The sequence below is a fragment of the Mus pahari genome, chromosome 5, assembly GCF_900095145.1.
Source record: "Mus pahari chromosome 5, PAHARI_EIJ_v1.1, whole genome shotgun sequence".
NCBI classification, from domain to species: Eukaryota; Metazoa; Chordata; class Mammalia; order Rodentia; family Muridae; genus Mus; species Mus pahari.
The window spans coordinates 50,457,489-50,468,460 of NC_034594.1; positions in this window are offsets into that span (position 1 = coordinate 50,457,489).

Below are 10,972 nucleotides of genomic sequence, written 5' to 3' on the forward strand. Positions count from 1 at the left end.
CATGACAGAAGCAGAACTTCTCAAAGCAGTGTGAAGAGACTGGACGGTCCCTCAAAACATCATCTAGAATGAATAACAGAAGATAGTAACACATGTTAGAAATTTCTGGAGAATTCTGGCTGAATCTTCCACTGCTTCCACACTGTCTTAGGGTTCTGTTGCTGTGAAGAGACACCATGAGCATGGCAACTCTTGTAAAGGAAAACATTTAACTGGGGCTGGCTTACAGTTTCATAGGTTTAGTCCATTATCATCATGGTGGGAAGCATGGAAGCAGGCAGACATGGTGCTGGAGAAAGGAGCTAAGAGTTCTATACCTTGATCTGCAGGCAGCAAAAGAAGATTGTATACCACACTGGGCAGAGCTTGAGCATATATAAGACCTCAAAGCCCACCCCCACAGTGACATACTTCCTCTAACAAGGCCACACCTACTCACAGTGCCACTCTCTATGGGCCTGGCATTCAAACACATGAGTCTGGGGGGGGGGGGCATACCTATTCATACCACCATACCCACACAGTCAAGTTTGCCATGGCTTCAGAAGGTATCTGGACTCTTTTATCTCTTATTTTTCCACACTCCCAGCTTTCTCATTGCTTTTATGTTTCCATTCTTTACCTGCTATGTTTAAATCCTATTTATTAAGATCTATCCCTACAACTTTGCCAAAGGTAGACCTCCCAGAGCCTTCAGGATCAGCCCACTTAACGACGGATCATCTAACATGGTGGTGATGTCTTTTTCATGGTTGCCTAGACTTATTATTTAAATATTTCTCACTATCTAACTGCATGTATGTACAAATATGATAGTGATGATTTTCCAGTGATTTCCCAAGCTGTGCTTTCTAAATGACGATTACAACTCGTGGCCTGCATGGAGTAGGTGACCACACACAGCAAAGCCAACACAGAAGCAATGCTTTACACATACCACTTCTCCCCAGAGACCTAGAGGTAGAAAGTGTATCTGGAACTAGTCTAGAGGCTTCGCAGATGATAAACATAGACTTTTTTCTACCATTTGACCCCACCCTTACAATACTAAATCGTCTGTCCTGAAGGAAGCATGACAAGGCAGAATGGCCAACATCTTTCTTCAGTCAGAGCATCAGAAAAGATAATGAGATAACAGAGAAGGCTCCCAGGCAAGTCATCTAGCACAGGCATGCCTTCTGAGAGGCCTTGGAATTCAATTTCTAAAAATTGAATCTTATTCACTTATACATTATCACTGTGACAATAAAGAGGGGTGTTGGGATGCATAGTCTTTTGGCTGGAGTCCTTGCCACCATAAATAAAATACCAATTTTTATACAACGGGGGAAAAGAAGAAATTGATACTGAATGTCAGCTAACAGTCCATGACATGTGGTCAAACATATAATTTTGTAGTGCTTTCAGAATGCAGCAGAATAGTTAGGGATCCCAAAAGCTCGAGATTCCAGTTTATTCTTACTGAGCTTTGTAGAGGTAATAAACCGACAGCCAGCAGACTTGCATTACCTGCAGACCTGTGTTCTCCAATCAACATAACATCCCAAAGTCTTTAAAGCCAACAGTTAGAACTGAGAGAGGGGACGTAAATTCCGTCACAGAAGCAAACAAAGAGTATGTCAAAGTGGTCACGGTTATGCCATAAACCTCCCACAATGGTGTCACGAGAGTCACAAACCAGTCCTGCCATTACAGTCATGAGCACCAGGATCACAGCTGATTGCTGACTGCAAAGACCGCCCAGAACTGCCTCTCCAAGGAAGCCACTAAGAAAGCACCAACATTTCCAGGTAGGCTCTCAATGCAGCCGCTCGCTCTGTGGGTATAAGAGACATCCTTCGAAGTATCCTGCAATGCAGAGAGACTGGTGACTCCCACTCACTGTCATCCACTTAACCCTTGCATTCCAGAGCCACAAATGTCTGGAAATCCTGCTCGTGTCTAACCTCCATCATGCCCCATGTTTACAAAAGAGCCTGGTTAAAATAATATGTCAGTTTCCAGTTCCCCGGACTGTGAAGCTACCAATTCAGTATATTGAAATAAAGGCAGACGCTTTGACCTCCTTCCTATCTCTGTCTACCATTCTGCTCACAAATTAGTCTGGTCCTACACATCAGCAGATGGAAACAGATAAAGGGGCGGATCTGGGAGAGGTCACACAGAGTCATCTCTGTGTTTTACTTCATGTAACTCAAATGTTCCATGAGTCAATGAACTCTAAGAGAGAATCCTGTCAGAAAATAAATCAGAGGTTGCAATAATGTCCAAAGACTCTGTAGTAATTTGAATGAGGAGCCACCCTCCCAAACCAAGACTCAAATATTTGAATGCTTGGTTTTTAATTGTGGAACTGTTTGGGAAGGATTAGGAGGTGTGGCCTTGTTAGAGGAGGTTAGCTCTCTCTGCCTCCTACATGCTGGTAAGGATTTAAGTTCTCAGCTACTTCATTCCCTAACCCTGTCATTCCTTCCTGTATATTTCCACACCCCCTGACATGATAGACTCACCCTCTGAGACCATAAGTCCCAATAAACTCTGTCTTCAATAAGATATGAATCAGTCATGATGTTTCTTTCCAATAACAGAAGAGTCAGTCAAGCAGAATGGATGTTTGAGATAGAGGGAAGCTATCAGTTGCCTAACCTGTTTTCCCACTGAGCCACACCTTCTTAAATATGTGTGAAGAATGTTTCACAAAGCTCTCTCTCTCTCTCTCTCTCTCTCTCTCTCTCTCTCTCTCTCTCTCTCACACACACACACACACAAATCAAAGTGAGTAACATCTACCACATTCAGAGCACCAAGTGTATGACACCAGACCTCCAGCTTCACCAGAGCCCATGGAGAAGCAGCGTGGTGTGGAATTTACTAACAAAGAGAAGCTGATAGATGTTGCTGCCCCTGGATCTTCCGGGCATCAGATAAGTCAGGACTCATTCTGAATTCCAGTTATGTAAGACCAAAGCCACCTTTCCAAATTGCCATGGGACATCTAAATATGTGGCTGGATGTGACTTCCCCAAATTGTTATGCAATGAAAATGTCATAGACTCTAAATATGGAGGTTTTTTTTTCCCCAATTACATACCCTAGAAAATGTGATATTTCCCCCATAGGATTGTATTATATTGGGCTTGGCTGTGTGTCAGTAGATTTTAGTAGCTAGGGAAAAGGCAATTCTCGCTACAGGGCTCTGACAGCCACAGACTGATTAATATAGGGATGATCATTTGAATGGTGCCAACTTATTTCTCTTAACAAGGAGAATTTGCTTTCCAACAGAAAACATGAGACATTCTCTGTGCCTGGAAGATACACAATGTGCTCCCCCAGTTCCGTGTAGCCTTTGACTATTAAACTTTTATGGAGCGACTATTCATTCAGTCATCTCTTTTCTCCACTAAACACGAGCTCCCCGAGGCACAGAGGGTATCATTTGTCTTTATAGCCCCGATGGTAAAGGCTGCATTGGGGGTTATCCAGAAATGGTGGTTAATGATCTATCATATGATGCGACCCCATGGTCTGCAAAGACAAGTGGTGTTTTGGAAAAGACGCCCTGGAAGGAAGGCAGTGCCCAGAAACAAGATTCGTTCTGAGTCTTTGCCTTGCTCACAATTTTTGCTCCAGGGAAAGAGTAACAGATTTAACTGAAACCTCATTTCTCAACAAATATATAAAAACCCAGAAAGAAAGACTTAGGACTTGGAGCAACGAGGCAACGTTATAATCTAGTGACACGGTCTGGCTGTCTTGCCACCCTGAAGGTAATTATTTTTGCAGTTTAGGACACACATTGCATGAGATTTCTGCCGTTCTTCTATACATCCAATTCTTTTCACACTTCCCCTTTGCATGGCTTGGCAAGGGGGTCGTCACTGCGCCAGCAATTATCCTGGTGCTGCTGAGAGAAGGGAGAAATTAATTTAAAAATGGGACATTAAGCACTGCCTGTCTAAAATTTTAAACAGATTCTTTTGAAAAATAGGAGTCACTTCTCTTATACCTACTGGACTATGTTCCCTTTAAACTCTTCTTTATATAAAAATGGCATGGTTTTTCCTTGGCTTCTTATTCGTTCTCAAATATTCTTTGCCATCTGAAGAGAAGCACAGATATCCAAATCTTGTTGGGTTTCCTTGGCTGCAACAGCAACAACTTGTATGGAATTCAAGTTGTCAAGAAAGGAGAAAAATTACCAGTATTGGGCCCATCTCTCTTCTCTGGCTGTCTGAAATAGCTTTGGTACTTCCTGGACCTGTTCCCTAAAGATGTGATCAATATGGCTTTACAGTTTGGTAAATTTGGCTATCCACATGTTGTTGCCTCTTTAACATACTTGTAATACCTCAGCCTGCAGCCTACCTGACAGTAGTCTGCCATAATTGCAGGGCAAAGGGACTCGATGTGAGGAGATATGGTAGACCAAACAGGTTGCATATGGTCAGACAGACCTGGCTTCAGATACTCGCTGTAGCCCAGAGACCGTCCAAAGTTACCCTTCTAGCCCAGTGTTTTTCCATCAATTAAATGGGACTAATGATATCTGCCTTGCTGAAATGTCCTGAATCAAGGCATAGGAAAGATGCTTATTAAGTAATAAGCAGTTTGAGAAGTGGATGCTTACATAGTGTCTGGGAAATGGTAGGTGTTTTATCAAGTGAGAGTGAATCCTGCTTTAATGACCCTCCTCCCTCTCCCTCTAGTCACAAGAGCTGAAGGATGAAGGACAGTGAGGACAGTGTGCTTTTGTTGGAGTCCCCTGATTACTCTACATTCTCTCCTGTTCAGTTATCTCAAAATAAAACTGGAAATTTACAGCTTGATATTATGGGATGCACACAGAAAAGTGGCTACTATAGTAGTTAAGCAGATTAAATCCACAGTCTCACATATTTACTGTGTTATTGGTGACAGACAAGATAAGTTCAAACTGCTTATTATTTAATAAGCATCTTCACCACTATACTGTCCAGCATCTATATCCTTTGGCACAGGAGTTCAGAAAATCCCCAACAGAATGGATGAGGGCAAAGACGATAATAATAATAATAATAATAATAATAATAATAATAATAATAATAGCTTACCTAGAAATGACCGCTTACACCGGCATAAAGAACCGTCTCCATCCTTATCAGTTACACTTGAATGATGCTAGAAAACATACAAAACTGCCAATCCCAAGCTCAAGAAGTCTGTTTCTGGGGTCTTGTGTCCTTATCTAACACAAGGAGACATAACACGGGAAGCCGGGAAAGTCCTCAGTTTCCAGAGGCTTGGGGCAGTTGATTTTCAAACTCATGGCTCTTCCTCGCTAGTTCCTCAGTGTTTGCTTTGTCTCCCTAGAGATTTTCCCCTCCTGGGCTCACAGCCCTTCATGTGGAACAGAAGGATTAACAGAGTTATTTAGAGATAACACGATTCTCTACTTTAAAGCAACCATCATCTTAGTGAAAAACCCAAGACCAATACAAGCAAAATCCAAAGAAATGCATCCAGGAGGATCCTGGGGGTTGAGTAGCACTCTGGGGCCACCGTTGCTAAAGTGGGTAAAATGCGCGGAGGAAATGCCTCTGGCTGTAGGGAAGTTACAGTCATTTGTGTTTGCTATGTCTAGCTGTATTTCCTAAATGCCGAACATATCATTCTGGCTGTTTATATCCTTGGCTCCCAGCAGTGCTGTACATTCCCCGGCTCCGAGAGCAGAAGCACAGTGGCGGCAGCTTTCCCTAAAAGGCCCGTAAAGCCACGACTGGTTTATTCTCAGATAGCCACGCTACTCGTTAAAGTGTAAGATCTGTTGCAGCTGACACGACTTGGAGTTAAACGTGTCACAACACGCTCTTAAGGAGACAGAGTCCCTTGGACTAACAGCCTCCATATTTCTCAAAACTACTGTAGGTCAAAGGCTAACTTCAGCATCTTGGGAGCAGAAAACGTAACTTAACAGGCTAAGGTGAATGCTAAAACCGTGGGCCCACTGCTTGCTGCAGAGTGTGGGATACATAAAAGTCAGGCAGAGCCAGGCGTGGTGGTGCACGCCTTTAACCCCAACACTCGGGAGGCAGAGGCAGGTGGATTTCTGAGTTTTGAGGCCAGCCTGGTCTACAAAGTGAGTTCCAGGACAGCCAGGGCTACACAGAGAAACTCTGTCTCAAAACAAAAAAGAAACAAACAACAAAAAAACAAAACAAAACAAACAAACAAACAAACAAAATGTCAGGCAGAGAAGTGAAAGGTGCTTCTGCCCCCACAGGGGGATGACTAAGTTTGATTCGTAATAGCGCCTAGATTCTAGAGTAGTTTAAAGAGAATCTGTCTTCATGCACTGTATTTTATCTATTTATTTATTTATTTTGAGGTAACTCAGTTTGAAGTTTTCAAAACTGTGAGACTAAAATTCTAAAAAGGAGCTTGTGGGTTAGATGTGGTGGCATGAGTCTTTAAGCCCAGCACTCGGTAGGCAGTAGGTAGGTAGATCTCTGTGAGTTTGAAGCCCGTCTGGTCTACAGAATAAGTTTTAGGGTGGCTAGGGCTACATGGTAAGACCCTGTCTCAGAGCAAGCGAACAAACAAAACCATTAACAAAATCAAATAGAAGGTCTACTGAGAGAGAGCCAGCGGGAGTTAGCATGGGGAAATGGGGTTGGGCATGATCTTATTTTACTGCGTACATGAATGATAGTCTCAAAGAATAGATTTAAAGTAGCTCTAAGATCATAGGAAAGCAATAGACTTCCCAAAGGCTTCAAATAACTTGGTCATCTAAGTAGCTGAGCATGCCCTATGCAGATTGTCTCATTAAAAACATTCGTTTTGAGCCAGCACTGAAATGGGAAGACCAGTAGATAAGATTCCTACAGAGCAAGGGGTCTGAGTTTAGGACCAGGAAACAAACGGAGGGACCATTGAGGGGGAAGCTGAGGGACTCCTGGAGGGGACACTGAGGGACCATTGAGATGTCTCAGCTAGTGAAGATGCCTTTGCCATGAGCCTGACAACCAGAGGTTGGTCCCTGAATCTACATAATTGTAGAAGGAGGTAATTGACTCCACAGGTACACCATGACATGGGAGTGTTCACAATTATACATAACACACACACACACACACATACACACATACACACACACACAACACACTCACACTCACACCAAAAAACAGAATAAAGTTTTTTTTTTAAAAGAGAAAATGAGCTGAAACAGATGGGACACATATATCCTTTCTTTGCACGTGTCTATGCTCATGTGCACACAGAGGCCTGTATGTCCTCCTCAAGGACACGTCCACCTCTTCTGAGACAAGGTCTTTCATTATATAGAAGGTTACTAATTAGGTTAGCCTGGCTGCCTAGTAACCCGCAGTGATCTTCCTGTTTCTGCCTCCCCACTGTCAGGTTTACAAGTGTGAGCCGCCATGCCTAGCATCTTCACACAGGGTCTGGGAACAGAACTCAGGTCCTTCTGCTTGTGAGACAAGCACGTTACAAGTTAGGCCCTCTTCCTAGATCCAAGATGACATTCTTGCAAACACAACTGTCCTCCCGAGACTGAGTACTTCTCATGAATCTCTATGAGCATTTAACATACTGGTAACCAAAACAAATGATGTGTTCACAGACATTCATGGTCTCTCTCTGACTGTGTTACAAAAGGAAAAAGACACTACTTCGCGTGTATGGCAGACCAAGGAAAGGAGAGCTGTCTTGAAAAGACTGGTGTCTTTGGATATAGAGTTTAGTTTATCTGTATGTGCATGTGAGAATGCTTGCATGAGTTCATATTTATCCCATGCAGGTAGGAGCACATGGGGATTGAAGGTACAAAGGAGGAGTTCTAATTCTCGGGAACTGGAGTTACAGACAGTTGTGAGCCACCATGTGATTGCTGAGGGGCAAACCTGGGTCCTACGCAAGAGCAAAAACTAAGATAGGGTTTTAACTTATCCCAGGTTAATAGCCATAAGAAATGTTTGTTCATAAGAATACCCATCACTATCTTGTTTTCAGAAGGAATGGAAAGTTGGAAAGCATCCCCATGCTTGTAATACTTCATGTAATGCTCTCCTGGGAGCAAATAATCAATAGTTCTCAAACAGTAACATATAAAAGGATACTACTGAGGCTGGAGAGAGGGCTCATCGGCTTCTTCTTCAAAACGACTTAAGTTTGTTGCCCAGAATTCACACCAGACAATTTGAAACTGCCTGTAACTCCAGCGTCAGAGGAGCTGACAATCTTGTGCACATATCCACACGTAGATATGCATGATTAAAAAAAAAATAAAGCTTTGAAAGAATGATACAAAAAGAAGCAAGTGACATGTCCGTGAGTGGAGGAAAGTGCATCTCAAAAGCTGCAAGAGGCTGAAAAGGTGAAAAGTTCGGGAGACCCAAGAGGGCAGAAGGCATCATATTTAGGAATCATATACTAGATAAAGAATTGGTTTCAAAATACATTTTAAAGCTTCATAAAATTCCATGAAAATAAGCAAAAATCTGCATATACATCTCAAGAGTGATACAGATGGAATAACCATAAATAAAATGGTGTCCCATGTTGCGTGTCATGTGGGAAATGCAGATTAAAACAATGAGTTGCACCTGCTCTCCTGCTGGGATAGCTGAAAATCAAGAGCGAATAATGTCAGTTGTTGGCAGGGATGCTTAGCTGTAAGTCTGCCCACTTGCCTATCATTGCTAGTGATGTAACATAGTGAAGCCCTTGGAAGACAACAGTTTCTTAAAACTAGAGTCCCATCATAGGACCTTACAAGCAAATGCCTAAGTGTTTGCTCAGTCTATCTGAAAATATAAATCAACCCAAGCAACTGAAAGCAAGCAGCTCCCCCAAATATGTATCTCCCCCAAACTAGAAGCTACCAATGAACTGTGTGCTCCATCCAAACAATTACTATACAATCAAAATACTATTGAGCAATCGAGAGGAATCTGCTACACAAGCTATGTAAAAATGTGGATGACCCTTGAATGCAGATTTCTCCAAAAAAAAAAAAAATTAGCTTATTGGAAAGGGACTGCATAGTCAATGATGCTATTTTTATGACACTATAGGAAAGAAAAACAAAAGCAGAGAGACATTAAATAGATAAATTGTTGCCACAGTCTTGAAGACCAGTGGTTGAGTGGGCGCAACTGTAGTGTGTTTTAAGGTGGAAGAGCTATTCTGCGTGGCCATGCGACAGTAGGTACACGGCCCTATCCATTCTCCAACACCCATAGAGCTTTGCAGCACAGACCGAATTTTAATATGCAGACGTAGGAAAGCTCACTCTCAGGTGTTCAGAGGGTGGATTGCAGATTAGGACAAAACAATCCATCTGTATTAGGGATGTTCAAAATTACTTCACTGAGGATGGTGGGGGTAAAAGTGCTGCACAAAATGATGTTTAAAATGAGTCGAACCTGAAGCTAACACTGCCCAAGAGCTCTGTGCTCTTGACTGGTAAAATAGATTCCCATGAGATCAGGGTTAACAATTCTGAAAGCACTATATGTGGATGCTGGAATTGTGCAGTTAAGTTAGTGGGTGGCAGATGGCAAGCACCAAGCCTCTTTCACTTTGAGGGGGGTTTACAGATGAGCAAGGGAAGATGCCTAGAAGGATTCACTTAGGATTTTTGGATTAGAGTTGAGTCATCAACCCGAACTCATGTTTAATTTAATATCGATGCAGATAAATACACAGGAATAAATAGAGATATATTTATATACACCAGTTATTATACACATACATATTTCCTTGCCCTGTTAGCTGAGAGGGCCTAAAAGCAAAAGTGTTCGTGGGGTAACCAGCATACCCAGTCCCTGGATCTTGATTTCTGATAGTGTTCTTCAATACAAGGAAGCAAGGTTCTTTGGATAAATGGATGGATAAAGGTCTGGAGCAGGAGAGGCATATGGTGAGACTGAGGAATTTGCAGTGGCAGCAAGGAAGCAAATTCGGAAGAAAGCCCACCATGGAGGGCTTCTCAAGGGGAAATCGAGGATCCCTGCCAGCTGAGGAGGTCCCAAAGGCCAGAGCTGAGCAGCTTGAATAAAAAAAAATAATAATAAAACATCCAATGATACCCTCTGTGGTAAATAAGGATCTTTGAGTTCATGCCAATGTAAAAGAAATATTTCAAGAAATAGATAGGAGAATGTGTCAGAGAGGAGACAAATTGTTCACAATAAAGAATTCTAAATTATTTATATGGTTATCCATCACTTCAGCAAATGAAATCTTCCTACCCCTTAAATATGGGCTCCACATGAGACTTCCTTCAGAAGAGGATAAAACAGAGGCAGAAAAAGAAACATTTGTTTTGGAGATACTGGACAGGCATTATCTCAGCCAGATGTTGAGTTGATGTTGCAGTGATGTGTGTTGACGGCCTACTTTTGTTTCAATGGAATGAGAAGGGCATTTTGCTCCTGTGTTTGCCCCTAAACCTATGACCCCTGCACAATCAAGAGAAAACTCAGTCCTGGACATTGTCAAGAACACCCACAGAGCATTCCACAATTGTCAAGATCATCCAAAGGGCTTGAGGGGAAGTCCAGGCTAGGGAAATGGCTCAGTCAGTTATGTGGCTGCCCTGTAAGCATGAATAGCCAACCCTAGCTCAATCTCCATCACTCGTGTTAAAAAAAAAAATTCAGGCATAGCAGCACAAACTTGTGATACCACCATTGTGAAGGCAGGGAGTTCCTCAGCCAGCCAGTCTAGCCAGTCAGCGAACTCCAGAGTCAGTGAACTCCAGAGTCAGTGAACTCCAGAGTCAGCGAACTCCAGAGTCAGTGAGAGACCTCATCTCAAAATAGAAAAGAGACCGTGGCTGAGAAAGATGCCTGATGTTTACCTCTAGCTTGTACACACACACACACACACACACACACACACACACACACATACACGAGAGAGAGAGAGAGAGAGAGAGAGAGAGAGAGAGAGAGAGAGAGAGAGA